The sequence below is a fragment of the Ictidomys tridecemlineatus genome, chromosome 2 (assembly GCF_052094955.1).
Source record: "Ictidomys tridecemlineatus isolate mIctTri1 chromosome 2, mIctTri1.hap1, whole genome shotgun sequence".
In the NCBI taxonomy this organism is placed as follows: domain Eukaryota; kingdom Metazoa; phylum Chordata; class Mammalia; order Rodentia; family Sciuridae; genus Ictidomys; species Ictidomys tridecemlineatus.
In genome coordinates, this window is record NC_135478.1 from 26,841,102 (window position 1) to 26,866,775 (window position 25,674).

General features: G+C 38.1%; 1 long non-coding RNA gene across 1 annotated transcript in view; it reads right to left on the reverse strand.

The window, feature by feature from the left end:
• Positions 1-15,239, reverse strand: part of LOC120891448 (uncharacterized) — a 107,972-nt gene extending 92,733 nt beyond the window's left edge. The window contains exons 1-2 of the long non-coding RNA XR_005735835.2: positions 15,157-15,239; positions 9,989-10,167 (exon numbers count right to left, since the gene is read on the reverse strand). This is a non-coding gene — a long non-coding RNA (uncharacterized LOC120891448). The remainder of the gene's footprint in view (positions 1-9,988; positions 10,168-15,156) is intronic.
• Between the last annotated feature and the right edge of the window lie 10,435 nt (positions 15,240-25,674).

Consider the following 25,674-nt stretch of genomic DNA (forward strand, 5'->3'; position numbering starts at 1 on the left):
TCTCTGAGATCCAGTGTCCTCACCTATAAAATAGAGTTTCTAACACCTGTCTCACAGAGCCAATATGAAGATTGTGAAGATACCTAGAAAGCATAGCAAGACACCTGGCAATGCTATAAATACTTAAACAAGAAGTGTTATCATTTTACCTCCTCCTACTCTTTCCTCTTCACCTTAACTAAGAACTTTCCCTGAGCAAACCAGGTTAATCATGTCCACCATGGGTGCAAATATGCACTCTATCTCAATCTAACCATCAGAAGCTGTCTAGAAAATACACAGCTGTTTCTGGAAGCTTAGCTATGGACTGACCTACTTAATTCAATAAAAAGAATTAGTGAGGGAAAAGGCACACTCATTCTTTGCTGGTGGGACTGCAAATTGTTGCAACTAATCTGGAAAGTAGTGTGGCGATTCCTTAAAAAACTTGGAATGGAACCATCATTTGACCCAGCTATCCCACTCCTTCGCTTATACCCAAGGATTTAAAAAAGAGCATGCTACAGTGACACAGTCACATCAATGTTTATAGCAGCACAATTCACAATAGCCATACTATGGAACCAAATTAGATGCCTGTCAATAGATGAATGGATATAGAAACTGTGGCATATAGACACAATGGAATATAACTCAGCCATAAAAGAGAATAAAATTATAGCATTTTCAGGTAAATGGATGGAGTTGGAGAATATCATGCAAAGCAAAGTAAGCCAATCCTCCCAAAACCAAAGACGAAATGTTTTCTCCTATTAATGAATGCTAACTCATAATGGGAGTATGGGTGAGTATGGGTGAGTGGAGGAACTTTGGATTGGGCACAGGGGTGGGAAAGATGTTGGAATGAGACAGACATCATTACCCTAGGTACATGTATAATTGCACAAATGATGTGACTCCACTTCCTGTACAATCAGAGAAGTGAAAAATTGTGCTCCATTTGTGTACAATGAATCAAAGAACATTCTGTTGTCATGCATAACTGCTTAGAACAAATAAATATAAAAAAGAAACAGTGACAAAGTACAACATTAAAGGGAAACAAGATTCCTAATATTTTCTACAGGTTATAAATTATTTCATAAGGAAGTAATTCTCTAAAGGTCAGTGCTATCGCATATTGTCAACACATTCCATGATGCAGGAGTTATGTTAAATGCTACCTTAGCTGTCTCTTTTTAAAAATACATGAAAATAGTTGTAAAATTAAAAAGATCACTTAGTGCTTGATCATGTTACTTTTGAGCATCTAGGACACAATGATACCAAAGCTTGCTGTATTCATTCAAAAGTACGTTGATGCTTCTTAGTCCAAGAAGGAATGAAATGGAAGAATCTGGAAGAAATGTGCCCACTGTTATAATGAGAGATACTGAGAGCATGTTTATGCTGCCTGCACTCTGGTCTCTTACACATTTGGGCTTAGTTTAAGCAGTGTCAGCCTCTAACATTGCCTGGCAAAGACCCACTCCAACCCCTGAAGGAGGCCCAGGGGAAAGCTTCTCACTGTCATAGGACGCCTGATCAGGATCCTCTTTTACACTGAATGACAGCAGGAGAATAGCAGGAAGTCCCAGGAGAAAGTGCTATGTTTATCTCTGCGGCAAAACACACTAACTCTTCTTTGCAGCTCACACACATCATTTGTGATTTCTCTTCTGTCTGAATCCACTGATGTTTCTCCCAGTTTGGGAGACAGAGAGCGGAAGTTAATAGTTCTATGTCGTCCACAATCCCTAAGCATTGACCAGAGGACGCTGAGGCTCAATGACAAAGCTCAGCCTTTGTCCACATGTCATAGTTAGGACCCCTCTTTAATCTAATGCTAATAAAAATTTCTTGCCTGATGGAGGAAGCTGCTGCTGTCACTCTACCAGCCTAGAGAGAGTTTCTTCTGAAACTTGCAAGGCAGTCAAAATGAACTTTTTTTTTTTTGCAACTATGAAAGTTCCAGAAAATACACATACATATAGTCCCCTGTATCTCCTGAATTCTTCTGTAAATTCTGTGGCACCATCATCCCCCAGGGAAAGAAGTTCTTGTTTTTTTTTTTTTTTTTCCTTCTTCTTTTCAGTCTTGTTAAAAGAAAGGAGTTTGGAAGCCTCAAGGAGATCCAAGTTTCCAGAAACAGCTAGTCTATTTTGCAGGATTATTCAAAGAAATGCCTGAAAGTAGACATCAGTTTCAAAACAGTAATGAAGTCCTCCCTCTACATAAATTAAGAGATGGATTTCACGAGCTTTGTCTAGCCATACTTGCATAAGTGTGCAACAGGTATTATCCATGTTATGGATATTCTACTCTGCACACTTCAATCATTAACAGCTGTCCTCTAATGAGCACCTACTGTATACTAGGTGCATGGCTTCGATCCATACAGCAACATGTTAAGGTTATTCCATTATGAGAAAAGATGATATGCCTAAGGTCATGAGGCTTATACGCGGCAGCACAAATTGAAACTCAGGAGAGTCTGTATTATGCATGTTCTTTTTTATTCTGATGTTTTGACATCTTGGGAACTTGTTGACACCTTAGGGCTTGCCTTCTCAGGGCTAGTCAATTCCTAGAGAGAGTAAAGGAGTGGCCTACCAGTGTAACTTTCATATGCAAACCAACCAATCAAGAGCCCATAGCTCAATTACCTACTGTACCAGGCTTTCTCAGAGCTGCCACCTTCCTGTCTTAAGATCCCAAGGCCAGGGAGAGTTAACTAGAAACAGCCTTGTAATCCCTGAACCAACTGAAATTATCCAGTCTAGTTATTACTAAACCTTCTTATCCTGCTTCACCCATTTCTTTCTGTAGGAACCATAATTCAGCCTTTTGCCCATTTTACCCCTTGCCTCCTCTGCTCCTGTTTCATATCCTTCCCCAGGTGGCATATAGGTGGCACAGCTCGCCCCCTCCTCTTGAGAATTGCGAGTAGCAAATTAACTTTGATAGCAATTGTCTTCTGATCTGTTGGTCTCAAGGTACCCAAATAATAATCAAACCTGCATTTTAAAACAAAGTCTGACTCCAAAGTCCTTCATGTCATTGGCCTTGCTTAGAGGTCTGGTCTGTCCCAAGCACTCTGCCCATGAGGGCCTGGATTAGGGTGGGGCAAAAGGAGCAGTAGAATGCAAAATTTGAGGAAGGGCTCACTCTCAGGTTTATGCAGACTCTTAGCCTGCTCTTAAGTGGGTACTTTTCTTGTCTCAGCCCTTCAGCCTGTACATCGGAGCAAGAAAGGCAAATGACCACATTCTGTCCTCACTATATACGAAGGAAAGAGGCAAGGATATCATTAAAAGACAATGCACTGGCTACTGTGATAGGTTTGCACTTGTGCTGGGGGAGCCCTAAGCAGAGTCTCTCTGCTCCCTGGGTTCATGGGAGTGAGCAACAGACTAAGATGAATTCTTAGCAAAAGAGCCCCCAATGCCAGCTCCAGGTCTGGCTTGCAAAACTGTCAGATGTGCTAACACACATATAAACAAAAGTTTCTTTCTAAACACTCTAGAAACACAACAAAATTTTTTTTTTTCAAAATCCACCAGAAACACTATTAGAATTGCATCCCATCTCTCTTTGTGATCTTCCAAACATTTAAAAGGTCAACTGTTCTACAAAGCTATATTTTATTATGGCTTTGGAGGATATCGAAAGTGTGTACCGGTTTGGGTGATAAATGACATGACTTTCCCCATCGACGGTCAACTTTAAGAACACTAAAGAATAGAATAGAACAAGACAGAACAGAATAGTTCTAATAAAATTTATACAAGTCCTCAAGTGTTATTTAGCCAGACCTATTAATTTGTAAATGTGAATACTAAGGTCCTGTGAAATTAAGCTATTTATATATGAAGGGAATAGAATAGAACAAAAGTTTCTTGACTCCAAGTAATTCTGTATTTGAAAATCTCCCCATGAGACCTCATAAACTGTATGTGTCCTTTCAAGTCCATCTCAGCATACCATAAATTTGCTGATGTTAAAAACAAAGGTGAAGGGTCCACAACCAGTAGCCAATAACTAACTTTGAATTAGTAGTAACATAAGAAGCAGATTAAAGAGTAAAAGGAAAGAAAGCAAGTCTCCCTATCTTCTCTATTATTAAGATGAAAAAGTTTATATATAAAAACATTTGCATTCTATTTTTACAATCATCTTTTCCTCCCTATCTCTCTCTTCTCTTTCCTGCATACCTAAATCTTTAAGAAATCACTCCTGTCTGGTATTTCTGTTTAGTCCTCAAAGAGCTATGGAGATCTATTTTTGTCATGGGGCCATGACTTGAGCTATGAATTTTTCTATTGAAGTTCTAGCCAGCTGGAAGCCTCTTTCACCTAATTTTGAATATGTACACCACAGTTCTTCAACACATCAACAATTATAGAAACAATTCAACATTGAATTTCCTCTAGCTTCAACTCAGAAAACACCTGAGGTGGCATAAAAGAATTTAGACTGTCAGATTGCTTTGTTCCTGGGTCAAGGCAACCTTTAAATTGTCAAATCACTCAAGACAGAATGGTAGACGTTAAGCAAACCACACAGAGCACAAGAGACTACATTAAACAGAGATGATAAAATAGGAAATCTGAAGTTGGCTGTCTCCAGGACCACTGCATTGTCAGGGCCATTTTATCGGCAGTGTCATGCACCTGTCAAACATGCTTGAGTTCTGTCTGCCCCTGTAGTACTTGCAAGTGAACCAAGGAAACCCCTACACTGGCCAACAGATGTCATTGAAACGGAAGAAAAAATATGCATGCTGGATTCTGAGGTGGAAGACACTCTAGAGAAGGTACCAGCATGATTGCACTCATAAATCATGTTATGTGGACCACAATGCCTGCCACAGTTCCTATGGATGGTGCAATCGAAGGTCAAACACTCACACTAAGAGGAGCTAGAGGAAAGCCTATCAAGATGGAAATATTAGCCGCATCGGAGGTCTAGATAATAAATCAAGGAAAAATGCCCCCTTTTGGGAGCTGGGCCTATGAGCAAGGAACAGAGTAAATTTGAATTTATTTTACATATATATTATGCACTGAATGTTTGTATCTTCTCCTTCCCATAGCCATGTATGAAAACCCTAAACCTCAAAGTGACCATATTTAAAAACAGAAGCTCTAGGAATTAGTTCAGATTAGGTTAGGTCATGAGAGTAAGGTCCTCCTGATGAAATTAGTGGCTTTGTGGGAAGAGGAAGAGAGAGAGAAAGAGAGAGACAGAGGCAGAGAGAGAGAGAGAGATATATTTCTCTCTACACATATTATCCAGGAAAGATTATGTGAGGATATAGTGAGAAGGTGGCTGTCTCCAAGGCAGAAAGGCCTCAAGGGAAACTGAATTCACCAGTATCTAATTTGCATATGCTTTCCAGCCACCAGAACTGTGATAAAATAAATTTCTGTTGTTTAAACCGCCAAGTCTATGTCATTTGGTTGTGACATCCCAGGAAGACTAAGATATTTAATACAAAGAAGCAAGGTGCTGCTGTAACAAATACTTAATAATGTCGAAACAGCTTCAGAACTGAGTATGGGTAGAGGCCGGAAGAAATTTGAGGTGCATGATAGAACTATAGATCTCAAGGGCAAATCTGTTAAGGACTCAGATGGAAATGATGAATATTTTATTTGGAACTGGAGGAAACACGACTTCTTTAAAATGTGCTGCACTGTTTTGTGGAAGGTGATGATTGTGGGTAATGAAATTGGGTATTTAACAGAAGAGATTGCTAAGCAAAATGTTGGAACTACAGCTTAGTACCCCCTTGCTCCTTACAGCAAAATATAAAAGGAAAGATGAACAGAGTTGTTAAGCAAAAAGGAACCAGGGCGGGGGATGTGGCTGAAGCGGTAGCGCACTTGCCTGGCATGCGCGGGGCGCTGGGTTCGATCCTCAGCACCACATAAAAATAAAATAAAGATGTTGTGTCCACCAAAAACTAAAAAATAAATATTAAAAAATTCTCTCTCTCCCTCCTCTCCCCTCTCTCCCTTAAAAAAAAAAAAAGAACCAGAACTTGGAGATATAGACCTATCTACATTGCAAAATACGAAACAAGTTTTTCCAAAAAGAACAGTAAGGGTGTTATTGAAAAAAATATTAGATTAACAGATCATGGGTGTCATGTGTCACTCATGAACTTAATGAGTTACAATAGAAACGGAATCATGTTAGCACTGTTGTATTGTGGATCCACAAGGATGGGGCCACCAGGACTCTGTGAGGTAATGCAACCCAAACCTTTCATGTCAGACCTCCACCCATCAGAACTTTGAGAATCCACCTGCCAACTAAGTGGGTCTAGACAGTGCAACATCTGCCCTGGGAGCAGGAGCAGAGGGCAGAACATCAAACCAGAGAGGATTATTATCAGTCTCTACAATGTGATGAAATTTGCCTTGCTTAGGTATTCACCTTACTTGATATATGTCTCTCCTTCCCTCCCTCCCATCCTTCTTTACTTCCCTTCTCTCCCCCTCCCTTTCTTTCTCTCTCTTTCTCCTTCCTTCCTGTTCCTTTCTTTCCTTCCTCTTCTTCTCCCACTCTTTCTCTTCTTTCTTTTCCCAGTGAAGAAAGTAGTTCCGTTGTCTACTGAATACTTATATTTCTCCCTCAGAGTCATAGGGTTAAAGTCTTTAATCTCATAGTTGTGGTATTTAGAGATGGGTCCTTTGCAAAGTCGTTGGGATTTGATTAGGTTATGAAGGTGGAATCCTCATGATGGGATTGGTGGTCATATAGTAAAGACAGAGAAATGCCTTTCTTTTCTTCAGTGTGCATGCACTGAGGAGAGGCCATGTGACAGTGGTCATTTACAAGCCAGGAAGAACACCCTACCAGAAATGTAATCTCTTAGCAACTTGACCTTTGCACTCCCCAGCCTCTAAGCTGTGAGAAAATGAATCTTGGTTGTATAAGTCACCCAGACTTATGGTATTTTGTTATGGCACCCAGAAGAGACTGAGACAGTAGACAGGAAATTTTCTATCATCAGTCTGGAGATAATTAGAATACCTGCTGTAATTCTTGGCATTACATTCAAGAGCAATGGACCTGGAAGAAGATCAAGAGAATTTCTGGAAGGAAAAGCCACAGTTGTTAGAAAGGCTCTGCAAAACTAAAAGAGAGTGAGGAGGTTTGAACCTCCTCTCTCCACCAACAATGTAAGGATAGGTACAGTTTCCTTGGGAATTTCTGGTAAATATCTGGTGTGAGAGACTCAGAACAATGTCTACTTGTTGAATGTGTTGCAACTGGTTTGGTGAGATGGGAAGCCTGCAGTCAATTTAGGTAGAATAGATGAAATATGGAGAAGGGCATCTCTGTCTCTAGGCCAATCAGATGTAGAGCAACTATGGACTATACTGCTTCCAGAACTGATTTCTAAGAGCAGATGTATTTCATTTGTGTTGACAGAGTCTGGATAGAGAGAATTCTGCAACCATTTTAGACCACAGTGGTATAATGGCTGTTAAGGAGGTTTAATGTATGGATTTTATTCAAGAAGATGAAATGACTCATGATGCAATTTTAGAGAATAAGACTTGAAAATGGAGATGTTAAAGCTAAGTACAAGAAGCGTGTGAAGAAAAATTCTGCTTTGCACTGAATAGTCTTATTTGAGTTAGGTTCAGGTATTGTGGTACCCCATTTGTACTCCATTTATCCCTTTTCAAATAAAATCTCAGAGACTGAGGTCCTATAGAGCAGAGATGGACTAACTAATCTGATTGTGCTGGGCAAGCATATGTGCACTAAGGAGGTGGTCTCTGTTTTTCCTTTGGTTTTGTCAGTTCAGGAACCTCTGAGGACCTGTGAACTTGGTACACCAAGTTTGGCATTTCAGTGTCTGCACTACAGCTCTGTCTCAGGTCAGTTGCCCATCTTCAACCCTTATCTATAGCCCAGTGTCTATGATTTTCAACTCCTACTTCAAAAAGGTCTCTCTAATTACCTAGGCAGATTGCCTTGTTTCCTCTAATTCTGACAAATGAGCTTCTGCTTGGCTCTATCCATTCATTTGAGCATGTGTGACAAATAGCCAGCCTGGACATTGTACATGGATATGGTGTCATTAGGTATTCCAGGAGACAATGCCAGATCTGCATTTATGTTTTTTGCTCTTTGACTACAGTGTGTTATGATCTGTATTAAATTTGTATAATATCCAGCCTGATTTTTCTTATGCTGATTGCACTGAATAATTATTTAGAATATCTAACTTAACACAGGAAAAAAAACTAGATTGCCAGACAAAATTACTGGGTTTATATATTAGACAAATACAAATGAATCTGTGGGCAAATACTTTGTTAAGTCTTGCAAAATACATGGGGAGCAGTGATGGACTAAATTGGTCCTTAAGTGCGATTTCTGAGAATCTCTCCATTTAACAAAAATTATTTCTGAGAACCTTATTCTCTGCCTTAATTTCAAGCCTATGAAACTCATAGAAATTACTCTTATTTATTTTCTTTAAAAAATGAAAAGCATCAACATGACCAAAATCATAAAATGCAAGGAAATATTAACTCCCTCTTGTTTATCTATTTCTTCCCATTCAATGCTTCACTGCACGTAGACAACAGCTTTCACCTTTTCTATTCATAGATGTTTTTAGGACTATACATGTCTGTACTGTTCTTTAATTTGTACATTTTGGGAAAGTATTTCTTAACTTCTTGCTTAAGATAAGTTTCGCATTCATATACCAATTCTTTTTTCTTATCCTCCCCCACCCCAATATTCGGTTCTATGTCTATCTTAGCGCCATTTCAGCTGTCTTCATTAAATTAAATAATAGACCCAACTTCTCTTTTTTATTTCATTAATTTTGGTGCTACATCTGGAATACTCATAAGAAGATAATATTTGTGCACTCATCATGCTCCTTTATTGCCTGCTTCTGGTGGCTCCTGTTTTGCTTTGTCATTGCCAAGGTAGCTGGCTTTTCTCTTCTGAAACTTTAATTATGTGTTCCTTGCTTTGTTAGTGAATGTACCCCATTACCTGTACATCAATAAGAGTCTATGACCTGAGTCAGAAGTTCTGAGCAGTCAGGCAAGTTTTCTCACTTCAAAGCTCTGTGGCACTGGGCACAGGACAGGTTCTTTCTAGACCTGCCCTCTTTTTATGATAGCCTCCATCCAGATTTGGCTGTTCCTGCTTATTAAGTTAAAATTTTTAAATTCAGTACCTTAATCACTATAATTATATTTTAAACACATAACAATTACAGAAAGCTAGGGGCCACTATACTGGACAATGCAGACATAAAAAAAAATTTCCTCATCATAGAAATTTCTATTTCTGTGTTGCCAGACTGTGGATTCCTAATGGGTGAAAATAAATGAGTTGATCTAGATGATTTCCAAACTGCCTCCTGATTCCAAATGTCTAAACTTCTGTAATAGAATGCACCTTTCTCCACAGTTAGTCTAACAACACCCAACCCAAAGCTACAGTTGGTTAAAGGTGCAGGGAAAAATGTGATGGAAATCAAAAAAGATGTTTACAGGGGAAAATGGCTCCAGCCAGACGGGAAAAGGGATGTTGTCTTGTCAGAGATCTACTTAAGATTAATGGAGTGGGAGTATATTAAGTACTTAGCCACAGCCCTTCGCCTGCTGCCTCGCTAACATTATTATTTGTCTCCATACAACTTGTTCAAGGTTAGTCTAGAATGCACCATGTGGTATGTTATTTTCCTTTTTCAAGGGCTTTTTTCCCCCCACTTAACCACTTTTATTTTATTTTATAATGCAGATTTTCATATTTTAATATGAATGAGAATTACATAGACCTGAGCAGACCAAGACTAAATGCTACCTAAGTCAGAATTCATAATAATCTGCTCTTTGTTAGTTTCATGACACATTAATCATTTTGATGACAGCAGTAATATAAACAAAAAAACTGATATATACAAATAAAGTCCACATGTAGGAGCAAATTAAAAAAGATTTGATATGCAAATTACCTGTTTCCATACAGATACTGGGAAATGCTTGATAATTCACTGTGTAGTGTTATAACCAGAAGACCAATGCCTCTGGGAGAAAAAAATGAATACATCAAGTCCCCCGTGTTAGGAAACATCATCCCTGAGCCGTGTTTCTTGTGTTGGGCAGTGCTTTCTCTGAAAATCTTGTCTCATAACTGCAGGAAGTCAGATGGAATGGAAAAAAAAAGACAGAGAAAGAGGGGTTAAAATGAATCAGAGAAGGATCTAAAATATAGGAGAGAAAATTCCTGAAGCAAATGAGTAAACTCTAGTCTTTCCAATCTTACAAAAACAGGTAAAATATCATCATGGCACACCAACAATATGACAACTATAGGCGTTTGTAGATAGAACGCTAATAGAATTAAACTTTCTAATTCTCTGGTATTTTTATTTGCTGCTGTATCCCTCCTAAGACCCCAAAACAAAGCCTGGGACACATTAAGGATGGAAGCAAATGCAGAACATAATTGGTCCCGTGGCATTTATCAAATTTAATGGAAGCATCAAGGTATCTTAGCAGATGGCAAATTCTCTCAACTTAGCATCAGATCTCAGTGATTTCTCTGTTGGCATGTGAAGAGCCATAGTTCTATAACTTTTTTGAGCTTCCTTCTTGGTGAAATAAAGGGAGATCATAATGCATGTTGGTACATAGGTTTTTTTTTTTTTTAGTTTTTGTTTGCTTTTTAGCAACACAAATAGCAAATTTGTAAGATCTACCACAAAGAATTCATTAAAATGATGTGCATGTATTTGTAAAATGTTTCATTTCTAATGCCTCAGTTTGGATAAATAGGTGATGATTGGAGGCAATAATGTAATTTGTCCAAAGGAGAAAAGTCAGAACTCATAGACCAAAGGGCGTTCGAATGTGACAGGTTTTTTACATCCTCTTTCACTTGTCCTCACTCTTAGCTATTTTCCACCTTCTTTGCCAGGCTCCGGACCCCAAGGTCTCACAGACCCATGACATCACCACAACCTCTATCACATCTGAGTTCTGATTGGGTTTACCAGTGGTGGGGGGGGGCGCAGAAGGACTCTGGGACTAAAACAAGTCCAAGTGTTTACTTTCTAGCTCTCTCCATGGTTCAATGTCTAGTTCTCCTAGGAACCATGAAACTCTAGAATACTTGGATGCTTCAAATTCCTTAGTTTCAGCTCTTCCCAGGATTTTTTAAATTTTTTATTCCTCATCTCACTTCTTCAGGCCTGAGTCAAAATAGTTTTCTACTTTTGCTAATCTCTGGGAGATTTTGCACCCCTTGTGGTCCCCAAAATCATCTCTATGAAGAGTCATTTAATCAAATCCTCTTTGAAATCCCAACTTTCTGTTTCAATCTGAGATCATGCCAGATCTATGCTATTCTTAAGTTAAAAAACAGGCCCCTAGATAATTTTTCAGTTTGGCCTTAGCATTAGGATTTGATGGTGCTCAATATTGTCCACCAGAAGGAGGGTTTGAATGGAGAATACACCTATGCAAAGCTATTTCTAACTAGTGACTTCTGTAATACAGATGGAGTTCAAGCAGTTCCAATTAGCATCAGAAAAGGTAGCATCAGTATATGATACTGTTAATCCAGTTTCAATCTTTTATTAAAGGTCTAGTCAATATGCTTTGCCCCCCCCCCCTTTTTTTTAAGCCAGATACCAATTTTGCCTGTATAAGACCAGGCTTTCACCATGTACAATTTGTAAATCAGTATGTATTCTGTTCCCACTTCCCATTACAGTGATGGACCCACTTAATATTTGGGTTCATGAATACCCCATACTCAACTTTCCTAAGGCCCTGAGTGGGTGGTTCTTTGGCCTTTTGAACCACACTCTTCTTTCACTCTACTTTCTATATCACATCCAATGTCAGCATCAAACTGGAGAGTATACCAGAGCCTATTTATATGTAACCAAACTTCAGAAAAAAAAAACATCTCCATCCAGGTCACAAGATGCCCTAGATAGTTTCTATGCAATAAGCTTCTTGTTTTGACTTAATCTTTTTCATGTCACCTGTGACAGAAGCTGTCACTGATGGATTCCAAAAGGGTGGGTAACATTTCCTCTGGAGGTTAAGACAGAGAAGTCTATACAATGTCTGTCCCCACAAATGGAGCAAGGAATCAGGTCTGAGCCTGGAGATAAATACAGTCTTATGACCAAGGAAAGATTTCTTCCTGCAGTTACAAATTCCACCATCCAAAGAGAAAGAGGATAGACAACAACTCTCTGGAAGCAGCTGTTATATAACATTTGCTGACCAAAATCTGACTCTTTCTTCTGTTAAAATGCTTCAATTTGATGATATGTTAAATGAACATTTATATTCAGAACTCTCCAGAGGACTTGAAACATTTTAATACTGAGTAGAATTTAATGAGTCTTTAGATATTAATAATGCCATTTGCTGCCCTGTATTGTTCTGTGCATGAAATGTTTCCTGGGAAATGGACCTTAAAAGTAAGACCAATAAAGATTTTGGTTCTCAAATGAAACAAACAACATCTGTGCCTACTGGAAAATAATTGCTTGTATTGTCTTAATTATAATATGGTAGCATATGAGGCCCTAAAATGAGACAAAAAAATACACAATATGGAACCACTATGAAAGAAACATGAGCCTGTGCTAGCTCAGTGAGCTTTAGTGAGCCTGTGCTAGCCCACTAAATGCAGGAGCAGACTGGAGGGACACATGAGCAGTAGGTCTTCCTAACCAAGCCGTGCCTAGATCTGTAGATGGCTACAGACCTGGGCTCTGTGTATAACCAGTGAGCCTGGATCAGCTGAACTTTTCAGCCTTGTTTATTGTGGCCTGCCATTGACATTTTAGGGTCTGTTCTTCTTTGAGGACTAAATTAGGCATCCTCTTGGAGCTAGACACCTGATTTTCAAGGAAAGTTTCATGCTCTTGCTTTTGTTTAAGCCATAAAAGTGAGAACCATCTGAGTTTAAGATATAGTTGCTTATATGAAATTATTGGCCTGATGGCCAAGCTACATTTTCATAGTTTATATAATCTCTCATCTTGCAGAAATGCAGTATGTTTGCCTGTGAGAGAAAGTGTTGAGAGCCACAGCCGAAGGGGCCCCAGCAAACTTCCAGCTGCCAGCATCTTCAAGGGATACTATAGCATTAACTATATACTGACTATCGGAAAATAAATTAAATACAGAATCTTTAAACATCACAAAAGCTTGTAATACTGCATTAAGCTCTACCTTTTGAGCTGATTGTTTGGGTACTAAAAATGGAAAAGTTTGATCAGGTGTAACTATTGCTGCTGTACCATTATTTGACCTATCAGTGAATATATTTGGAGCATTCATGATAGGTGTTTTTCTTGTCATTTTTGGAAAAATTACAGGATGTGATGACCAAAAAGACAATAAAGGATTAGATGGTAAGTGGTTATCAAATGAAACATTAGATTTGCACATGATTATTGCCCAAGTATTTAACTCATTAGCTAATTCATCAATTTGATTCATAGTATATGGAGTAATAATTTTATTGGGAGAAATTCCAAACACTCCCTTTGCTGCTTTTATTCCTTTGAGTATTAATTGTCCTACAGCCTCAGGATACCTAGTAAGAATAGTGTTAGGAGAATAAGATAAATGTATCCATAATAATGGACCTTCTTGCCAAAATACTCCTGTAGGAATATTTTTTGTTGGTATTCCTACATGGAGAACAGAGACAGAGGTCAAGGAGGTCAGAGCTGAGAATGAGCCCTGAAACTGTCCTGAGCTGTGCGACTGGGAAAAGCATGTACCAACCTAGATCCCACTTCTCAACTATGAAATAGGCTGATGATATCAGAACTCATCGCACATGAAAAGACATAAGGAAAGTAATGAGCGAGTTCCTGGCACATAATAAGGACCCACCTGTGTGGCAAGAAGTAGGGAGGATAGTGTTGTTCTTTCTGCACATGGACCAGTCAGTTGAGTCCTCAGTCTGAAGACTGGGCCTCCCCAGGGGGTCTTCCTGCTGCCATCTGAGCAAATAGCCAGTGATGTTTTGCTCTGAAAACCCCTCATTCACATTAAATTTCAGCAGACTTCACTTTATCACCCATGTTAGTGCCCACGTTACCATAGTGACAACTAAGCTAGAATGTGGACGCTCCATTAACTGTGGACTCAGCATATTTAGAAATAAACATGCTGCTTTAATTTCTTAAACATATCTTCTCTATATAGATATCTTTGATATCTGCATGCCACACACAAAATTACATTTGGATTACTGTTGGGTCCCAGATTTTTCTTTTTGTGGCAGTGTCTCTCTTAATTAATTCCTAACAGAATTAAAACATCTGCATGAATTATTTTCTTTACCTGTTCCTTCTCTTGTCTCTGTCCTCCCTTTCTCTGCCCCCCCTGTCCCCGTGTCATAAACCATAAAGTGACAAAGTGTGACTCGAACCGAAAATTAAATGAAACTGTCATCAAATTCCACTACTGCTTACAAGGGGAAAAAAAAAAAAGAAAACCCGTCTCTATGCATGTAATGTTTTCCATTTAAAACCAGCGGTTGAAATATAGTTTAATAACTGAGAAATTGAGAGAACCCAACGCTCAACACTTGCTCGCATCACACGGTCAGCACCTTCATTATTTCTGGCCCTTCACATCGGGGAAGCAGTTAGACTTATAAGGGAGAAACACAAGAGTTAAGTGAAGAACAAGGTGAAAAGAGCTAATAAATTCATTTCATTTAGTAGATTTCCAGCTGGTAGGCCCTTTTTAATAGGGAGAGGAAAGTGAGAGAAGAGTCAGGCTGAGTGACTCATCAGATCCCGCAACGTGGGAGAATTAGGTTTAAGTGAAAAAGGATGTTTCCTAGGAAACTACATGATCTGCTTGTGGAACATCAAACAAGAGCAATTTCCTAACAACAACCATGACTAAATTGATCTACCTCAGACAGCTTTATCGGCAGGGGGGAGATTAGATGCCTTTTGTGTTTTTTTAGTTACTATCCTCAAATTGTCTATTATGTGAAAGTTCCAGTCGCTGGATTTCTGACCTTCTTTGAGGACAGGTATGCTATTCGCTTATATGTAACTGGAAAGCAGTTTTCCCTGTTTCTTCCTTCCCCCCCCATCTCCTCCCAAACCCATGCAACACATACCTTTTCATCACCCCTTTCTAACTCCAGCAGCAGCTTCTAATAACATCTTTGCAGCAAACCACAAGATCCAGTCTTTATTAGAGTCACTAAAAATATCCTTCCAGCTTTAGTCATCCAGGGATCTAAATTAACTTACTCTCTTTTAAACATGACAGTGAAGAATGTGTAATTCACACTAATAGGGCAAAGGAGGTTGGTGTGGATTAGAAAATGGTCTGAAAACCAATGCAAAACATGTTTGTTTTTATTTTTTTAAAAAAATAGAGTGTATTACCACAAGCACACAGGGTATTTAATCAAATGTTTTATAGAGTATATTAGAAATCATTAGTTTTTGTATTTTTTAAGGTTATAAAGAACATGGTAACTGGTCAGAAAGTAGAACCTTGTTGTTTAAAGAAGCTGATTATTCATAAAACCCCAAAGGTTCCTGGAGTCACAGATTTGAAAAGCCAGAAGGAGCCCTCAGCCCCTCACCACAGCTGGAAGCCACACCTAGAGCTGTGATCAGTGATCTCTGCTATTTATATGACAACCATTTCTGTGATAAGAGCAGTTGAAATTTATCCCATTTATTCATTCAACTAAAATTTACTCAGAATCTAGTGTGTATTAGGGACTACTTTAGGTGTTAATGCACAAGACAGATAAGATACCTCCTAAAAAATCACTCTCTACTAAAAGGAGATACAAGATAAGCCTTCAAAAATGTTTATGATTTATATAGTAACAATTTCTACAAAAAATAGAGTGAGCTTATGATGGAATGGGTGTAGAAATTTACTCTGGATTCACACTTATGAAACGATATCTGTAATCTATCCGTGATGTGAAGCTAATATTATCTTCAATCCATTATCAAACTTTCTGCCAAACAAATAAATTACCAGAAAATAACATACAAATGCAAGTCTGAATTTTAAAATCACTAAATTCAAAAGATATAAAATTGCTCTGTCAAAGTGCTATAACAATTTCCAAATGTCTACTCTTACTTATATTCTTATCTCCTCATAGACTATTAACAAACTAAACCGTAGAAGACCCTGTTCTCAGCCTATTCTTGGAGACTAACTTACTCATAGACCTACCAATGAAATGTTTCCTGGAATCTGAAACCTTCTTTAGGGTTCCAAACCCATTTTCTTATTTTGGAGATTATATAGTGTTTTAGTAGCTTTGGTGCTGCTATGGGCAAAATACCTGACAAGAAAAAGTTGGATGAAAGTTTATTTGGGTTTGGGACAAATGGTGGTATCGGAGGACTTGTTCTATAGACAGCCGACTTGGGGCCCAAGGTGAGGCAGCACATCATGGTGCAAGGTCCCTCTGGAGGAAAGCTACTGTCCCCTCATGACAGGGTTGGAACACAACCCTTCCAGGAAATGCACCCTTCCAGGAAATGTCCCTGCCTCCTCCAGTGACATCCCACCTGCCTCTAGTTATCACCCAGTCAGTTCATTCATACTTGGTGCTTTTGGGAGACACATCATGTCCAAAACCATAAAGAGTGGTTACCCAGTACCTTCAGTCATCTCTAACTCAATGTTAGTCAGTTATCAATGTCAGTTAGGGACTCTAATCTTACACTTCAGATCATTTAAGGGTTAAGTAGGCCTTTCAAATTTAGCCTCCATATCTAGCCATCACCACTTTGAATACTGTCACTTAGAATTTCAACTATCTTCAAAACACATTTTTTTTGCAACCAATTCACTGAATGTAGACACTATTTATTAAGTGCTTACCCTGGGCCAGGTATTATGGTGAGCATTTTTCATGTATAATTTCAATTCAATTTTCAAATAACCCTAAAAGCAAAAGCTATTACGATCCTCTCGTATGTTGGGAAATAAAAATATTTACATATGTGCCTAGAGGTGTCACATTCCGTTTATACTTTTTTAAGATTTTGATTTATAGAACTCTATTACAGAGATGAAAATTTAACATTCTCAATTCTGTCAGTAATCGTGTTCTTTAAAACTCCTACATTTTCCTGAGAAACAGTGCCATAGTGTGTCTAGAGAATGGAGGGAAGCATTTGCTCTCCTCTTCACAGGTGGGAGACCCAGGGTGCGGCTCAGGCTCAGGCAACCAGGCAATTGCAGGTCTTGCAGGTTTTTACCTGGAAGAAGGAGGTGAGACTAAGAGAAGGTGCACAGTCCAGAGAAGAACTTTCTCTTACCTTACTGATGTGTTCCAATGTGTTCAACATGCAACCATTTATTTATCTGTAATTTTAATTTGTAAGTGTATTGACTTTTAAAAATCATTTTGTTTCTAACTTGTATTTAGCACCTTCCTTTTAAAATCTAACACTGTTACTGTTTGAGCAGGAGATATCTTACTGCTAGTTGTCAAGAGATCCAGCTTATTTTTCTTACACAGGTTCACAGAAATGACACATAGATCCCACTTTCATAAACACTGCATAGGCCAGCTTATCTTCCTTCAAGTCTTTTTTTAGGAAATTATAGAGAGATATTCCCAGGAACAAAAGGGCTAGATCATAAATTATAGATCCACCAAGGTAAATAAGTACTGGTCGGTTGCTTTCTTTTGAATCAGAATTTGGATGGCTATGGAGTCTGTTGGATATTTTTTATCACTAAAAATGCTGGAACTTTTGCTTCTAGTGCTGCCATTAAGAAGTTTCTGGTCAACTGACTCCCAGTTCATATGTATTACTCTTTTATTTTCCCTTTGAACTTTTGAGATCTTTTATCTGATGTATTCTAGAGAACAAATGTGCATTATGATAATACTACTTAAAATGGAAAATATTTGTCTTCATTTGTTGGAACAGTTAAGGAACTTTGAATCTAAACAATTTTATCCTTTAATTTGGGAATATTTTCACTTAGATTGTGGCTTTATCTTTTCTTTTTTAAAAATTTAAAAATTTGTTTTCATTAGTTAAACATGACAGTGGGATGCATTTGTGCACTTTGGTAAATCATACACACTTGGGGTATAATTTCTTATTTTTCTGATTGTACATGTTGTAGAATCACATAGGTCCTGTAGTCATATATGTAGATGGCAATGTCTCTTTCATTCTACTATCCATTCTATCCCCATATCCCCTCCCCTCCTTTCATTCCCCTCTACTTAAAGAGACTCTATTCTTTCCTAGTATCACACCTCCATTGTGAATTATCAGCTTCCTATCAGAGAAAACATTTGACCTTTGGTTTTGGGGGACTGGCTTATTTCACTTAGCATAATAATCTCTAACTCCATCCATTTACCAGCAAATGCCATAGCAATATTCCATTGAATGAATACACACACACACACACACACACACACACACACACACACACACACACCACATTTTCTTTATCCATTCATCTATTGAAGGGCACCTAGGTTGGTTCCATAGTTTAGCTATTGTGAATTGAGCTGCTATAAACATTGATGTGGCTGCATTATTGTACAATGTTGATTTTAAGTCCTTGGGGTATAAACCAAATGGGATGGCTGGGGAAAATGGTGGCTTTATCTTTTCTAATCTATTTTCCAATTATTCTTGGGATCACCTCTTATTTTTAAAAACCAGTTAAAAATAATTTTTGAGATTTATTCTATTTTCCTTTGTAAGCCTTCTAAGTTCTAATATTTTTAATATCAAAATTTCATTAATCGGTGTTCTCTACTCTGAATGTTCTTTTTTCTTTGGTTTATATTTTTGTTTCCTGAGGAAAGTTGCTATTTTTTTAAGTTTCTCCTTACCTTCGGCATTAGCTCTGTTTTCTCTTCCTTGTTCTCATTGTTCAGGTCGCCAATGCTAAGGTGTTTCCTCAACTGTTCAGTGGTCTCTGCCTTCAAGTGTATGTTGTAAGAAGTTGCTTGGCTGCCCCAGGGGTAGCTTTGTTGGATGGTAGGTTGGCTTTTCCAGTTTAGAGACGACTTCATAACTTTCTACAGCTCAATACCTTTTTTCTTGGTTTCGTTAGTTTTGCCAGAGAGAAATCCTCTCTTTGTTGGGTGTATAAATCTGCTGGCATTTCCTGACTTCCATTCCTCCATTTTTTTTCATGGTGTTCCTTACATTCCAGTGTATGTTGGATTCCCCAGATCTAGAGTTCCTCTGCTTCAAATATTTCAGCAAATAAGCCTCTAGCCTTCTGCTGGGACAGGGACAGGTGATTACCCAGTTGAAAAAGGTCAGAGAAGGGAGCTGAGGGTAACTAAGTCTTACCAATACAGTTTCAGTGGGGCCCCTAATTCTAGTGCAACCTGCTACCCCACTGTTAGAAGTCTTGGCGGCTCTGGTCACTATGGTCTGTATGTTCTTGTGGCAGGGGAAGGTTCTGTATTATGAGTCTACAGGCCCCTAGACTTTCACACTGTTAACTTAGGTTTCAGCTTTTCCAGGTCTGTTAAATCAGTTATATACATCTCTCCGCTCTCCTGCTTCCTGAATTTTATGGCTCTCATTTCCTTCCTTATATTCTTGACTCTGAACTGCTTCTATTCTATTTTGTTCCTTTGCTGTCATTTTTGCAAGATTTCAGAAAAGTAGACAAATAAATGCCCATGTTAATCCACTTATACCATGTAGCAGAAAGAGGAATTACAGTTGCTGTTGTTCTCCTTAAGAGATTTCAGGACACATTTTTAGATATAGTTCAAGGTCACCATGCCTGTACCTCCTTCTCCATAGACAGATTTATAAGTGGAAAAGAGAATGTGGTCACATAAAATATGTTCTTCTTTTCTCAAAACTATTGAATTGTGCTCCTCCCACCCCCCAAGAAAGTATATATTGAAATCCTAATCCCTAATACTTCAAAATGTGATTTTATTTAGAAATAAAGTTGTTGAAGGTGTAATTAGTTAAAATGATGCTCTACTGGAGCAGTGTGGTCCTTAATCCAGTCCTACTTCAACCTTATAAGAAGAGGCCATATGAAGACACAGAGACACAGGAAGAACTTTGGGAAGATGGAGACAGAGATTAAAGGGAGGCATCTAAAAGTCAAGGAGCCAGGTACTGTGGTGCACACCTGCAAACTCAGGACTCAGGAGGCTGAGGCAGGAGGATTACCCTTCAAAGCCAGCCTTAGCAATTTGCAAGAACCTATCTCAAAATAAAATATAAAAAAAAATGGATGAGAGTGTAGCTCAGTGGGAGAGCACTGCTGACTGAGTTCAATTCTCAGGATTGCAATGAGTAAACAAAAATAAAAATGAATAAATTAAAAGTCAAGGACCATGAAGATTGCTAGATGTTTTCATAAACTAGGAGAGAGGTATGAAATAAACTTTCCCACAAAGTCTCCAGAAGAAACCAACTTGATTTTAAACCTCTAGCTTCCAGAAATATGAAAGAGTACATTTCTGTTGTTTTAAACTACCTACTTGGGGAATGTTGTTACAGCAGCCTTTGGAAACTAATACACATTTTATTGTAACAGACACATGAAAAGGATGAAGTAACTAAGTTATATTTTACCAATTGTTTTGTTGTTGCTATTGTTTTATTTTTACTTTTGAAATTTGAGCATGCAAGTGATGAACTTGAATAATTAGTTGAGCAAGTTTCCAAGCAAAAGTAGAAAAAGTGATGTGGTTTCTCCTTTGTTAACAGTAAAATGCAAAAGGCAAAAGATACTTTGAAGAAGAATAAGCTACTAAGCAAAAATTAACTCTTCATGATTTGGAATACTCTCAGCCTACCCACCCAGATTGCATGCTCTGGAAACTGCAACAAAGTTTGGCTTGACATTTTTTTGCTGAAGATATTGCTAAAGGCATGTGAGTCACATATCCAGTCAGTCATCTCAGTAGTAGCCAGGAATAGAGATGTGGTTTTCCAGGAAGATTTTGTAAGGAGTCCTTGTGTCTCATTTTGTGGATATCTTAATATCCAACGAAGACCCATAAGATATTTCAGATTTTTATACCAACAGAAACACTGCATTCCTGGATGGGAAGAAATAGAGATGGGAGGAAATGAAAGAATAACAACTCAGGACAGAGTCACAGATGCAGAGACCTGGTGGATAGGACTTTTTCTTTTTCCGAGAGTGAGACAGCCACTGCCACACAGACCCAAGAGGACAAGATCACTGGCCAGGGCCAAAGGGTGGGGCCACCCCTGTCAATTCAGAAGAGAGCACCACATCACAAAGGATTAGTTCCACACCATGGAACCTAATAGAATTTGCTCCTACTAAGTTGCAAGCTGACTTTAGACCAGTGATGATATTTTTTCCTTCTATTTCTTCTTTTTAGAATGCAAATATCTATCCGGTCAATTGTTTGTCATGCCATTGTATCTTATAAGCAAATATCTTATTTTCTAGATTTCTTAATTTGACACATAAGAGGGAGTTTGCTTCAGGATAGACAACAGCCAGAGTCAAACTACACTTGACTTAGTTTATTTAAAACTTTATATTTAGAACTTTTAAAGTTAATTATACTTAGCAGAAATTTAGGATGCATTCTAAATTTACTTAGAATGAGATGCTAGAATGAATTAAGGTTTTGTGATATATTGGGATGGAGTGAATATGTTTTGCATGTGGGAAGGACATTAATTTTATGAGTCAGAAGGTAGAATATTATGGGTTGTATTGTGTTCCCCCCAAAAGATGTGTTGAAGTCATAACTCCCATACCCCAGTGTAGTATCTTATTTAGAAGTAGGGCCATTATGGACAAAACTTGTCAAGATGAGATCAACCTGGAGTAGAAAATGACTGACATCCTTATCAGAAAATAGCCATGTGAGGACTAAGACCCAGGGAGAATGTTATGTGAAGAGCAGGTAGAGATTGGAGTGTTGGGTCTAGAATCCAGGGCACAGAACAGAAAAGACTGTACCATAGACATCAGCAGCAGAATCTCCCTCATATCCCTCAGAAGGAACCAACCCCACAGACACTTGGATTCTCAATTCCAGCCCAAGGAACTATGAGAAATATATTTATCCTGTTTGAAGCCACTGAATGTGTGGTTTTGTTGTGGCAGCCCTGAAAGATGCCTATGTTGAGTCCACTTACAATATTTACCAATAAAACAAATTACAGAATTCTTTAAAACCTGCATTTAGAATGTATCCTTAGATATAGTTCAGGGTCAATGCAACTGTACTTTCTTCTCAATAGAAAGTGTTTGTAAATGGAAAAGAAAATGTGGTGACGAATAATACATTATTTTCTTATCCAAAACACCACCTGTGGAGGAGTGAATAATTTTTCCTATTATAATTCATGATAAAATTAAATAGCTGTAAACACGAGATACAAAGTCATAGGATACACACATATATATTTTCTTTTGAAATATATATATTTCAAAAGAAAAAAGCAAGATGTAGAAATATAAAAGAAATTTCAGTGAAGTTGGATAGGATTTTTTTACATAGGATATGAATAATACAATTAGTATATTGATAGGCATGTTAAACCAAATGCATTTTTGCCTCCATTAGATCTTGGGGAGTGAGCCATGACTGAGGTGACACACTTCAGAGAACTTCTGTTTGCCTCTCTCCTCTATCTAGGCCTGTCCCCAAAGAATAAGGAGTCCACAGATGGAAGGAATAGAGTCCCCTTCTAAACTACACCTCAGGTACCTAGGACCAAGGAATTCTAAACTCAAATGGGCCCAAGTCCACTCCCAGGTCTGTATGGCCTTCTTCCTTGGGACATTGCCTGGAGAATAGCCTCTATCAAAAGTTATAGACTTCGGCCTAAAGTCTGACAGTTTGGGGACAATGTGGCCATTCACAAGGGAATGGCTGGATCTAGGATCTCTGGGTTGGGTATCCATACACAGGGTTTCCTGTGTTATAGGACTGAGAAGAAAGAGGATGAACCAAGAACTGTGGGCACAGGCAACTCTCTCTGGGCTATAAGTTCTGATAGGACTCTGATGTTCCAGGGACTCTAAATTTAGACCTGCTGGGACAGTTTGCAGGAATATTGTGATGTGTTGCTTTGGGTTTTGTTTGTTTGTTTTAACTCATATGGTAGCTAGTTTTTAACAATAGTTCTCACCAAATTCATGCCAACCCTCATTCCCACCATTCAGCATCCATCTAGACAAAAAGTATAGGAAATCTGTCCCCTCCTAGATTCTAGACTATGTCTGGCTTCAAGCAATAGAATGTGGTGGTGAAAGTAACACACTGGGACGTGTAAGCCCAGGCCTTATGATGACTGACAGATTCTAATTCCTGACTCCTGGAGGCATGTGTTCTAAGAATTTCAGGCTATGTTGCTGGAGAAAATCAGCATATATAGAGATTGGCTACATAAAGAAACATAAGAAGGCCATCTTGAATGTTGTAGCTGCAACATTGCAATTGCAATCATGTGGAAGACACCAAGTAAGACCAGCAGAAAAACCACACAGGTGAGCCCAGTCAAACCACAAAACCATGACATAATAAAAGTAGTTGTTTTAAGTAACTAAGTTGAGGAGTGAATAAAAAAAAATAATTTGTGAACTTTATTCCCAGCTTTATTTGCTTATTTGATTTGTAGAATAATATTTATACTCTTGCCACAAGACCTGTAAATATTAAGAATCAGCCTTGTATATCACAAAAAAATATGGTAGACAGTTTTCAAGTGTTATATAGCATATTAATAAAAGCTTTCATACATTACACAAGAAAATTTCTTCACTATGCAACATACTGTTAGTTGAGTTTATTTTATGTGACCATGTATCAATTGTCTATTTTCAAAATGATGCAGTAGAACAGCTATAATATTTCAATGCCATGCAACACTAACCATTTATTTAGCTCATGTTTTTCTAGTTTGTTTAAAAGTGAGTTGACAGAGGCGGTATCCATTCATTGGTTCTGCTAATCAGCTAGACTTCCTTATGCACTTGCAGGTTGCCAGGCAGTTGATTGATGTTGGAGGGTCCAATTAGGGTACCTCAGGGGATCCATCTCAGTTTCATATCTTACTCATTCTCCTACTAGAACTAGAGGACTCACCGGAGCATGTCTTCTCATATCAATGGTATAAGTACAATAACACAGGTAGAAATACACTTAGCCTCTGAGAGACTGGGTGTGGAAATGAAATACTCTACTTCAACCTCCACCAGCACAAGAAAGTTTTATGCCTAAGCCTAAAGTTAAGAGATGGTCAAGAGATAGGAAAATATATGATACCACTTCAATGAAGGGCACCACCAAGCTACATGTCAAAGGCTATGCCTGGGGAAAGGAGCAGAGAATGTGGGCATGTGGGCCATGAATGCATTCTACTATAGTTCACATGGCATTAAAAAAAAGGTAACAACAACAACAACAAAAAGAGTAATTTTAACAAACCTAGCAATACTATACATCATATCATCACATCTTCTTACCTATCTAAACTATATCCATTCATATGTTGCCATCAAATGACAGGAAAAAATTTATCTAAAGTCAATTAATTCAAGTTTGTTTAATAAACATAAAGCAGCACAATGCATTTCATAAACTAGAAGGAGAAAGATACTGTCAAACTCTGATGAAGTATAAATCATGAGATAAGTGAAACTCTAAACATATGACCATGATATTTACATATTTTTTACATTTTCAAAATTTCCTAAATGACCAAAAAGTTGTTTTAAAATCAGCAAACATGATAAATGGGGAGTCATTTTAAATGTCTAAGACATTGTTTTTAAATGTGTACTTGCATATACTCACCAAAAATACATATTAGTGCAGCATCAATATTTTTCTTCTTTTGTGCTGAATGTGTTTACATTTTTGCAATATTTTGTCTGATTTAAATTGACAGAAAAATAATTCTTAGGAGGAATTCAGGTGTCTAAGTAATATTACCAAAATCTGGGAAGAAAGATTTTTGAGAACACACTATCATGGTGTTTTTCTCATAAGTATAAAAATAATTTCCCAATTGTTATGATAATACCCTGTGTAGTCCTCCCTTCAGTCTCCTTCCCCTGCTGTCTGTCTTTTAACACTTAGGAATAATTTTCACAAGGTTACCCGTTCTAAGTGTGCCAATAAAGGTAATTATATTTATCTCAGAACACGTAGTTAAATTTATGGAAGCAAAAACAACACTATTTTTATTTATAACCATGGTAAATTTTAATAGTGAGTTTACTCTAGCAGTGCATAATGTGATGGCTGATGTATTTAACATAATTATGAGTCAACGTAAACCCTGGGGAATTCCTCAAGAACCCTTTCTGCTCCAATGTTTCTCACTGCACTTTAGTAAGAGCACTGAATTAGAAATCAATGGAGGTGGGCAGATTCTCAGCCAGGGAGCAAAGCCACCCTTGGGCACCTATTGCTCCTGTAGAATTAACCTTGATCACAGCACCTCCCAGTCTGTTTTGCATTCCCTGGGTCTGTCTCAGTGTTCCTCAAAGTACAGTGAGCTTCTTAAGCTTAGGGCTTGGGTGATTTTTCTTGTAAAAGGAGTGCCTAGCAAGGTGCTCAACAGCTGCTGGTTAAAAATAAATAAGAAAACAGTGTGTGAGATGTTGGGCAAATTATTTCAATGCT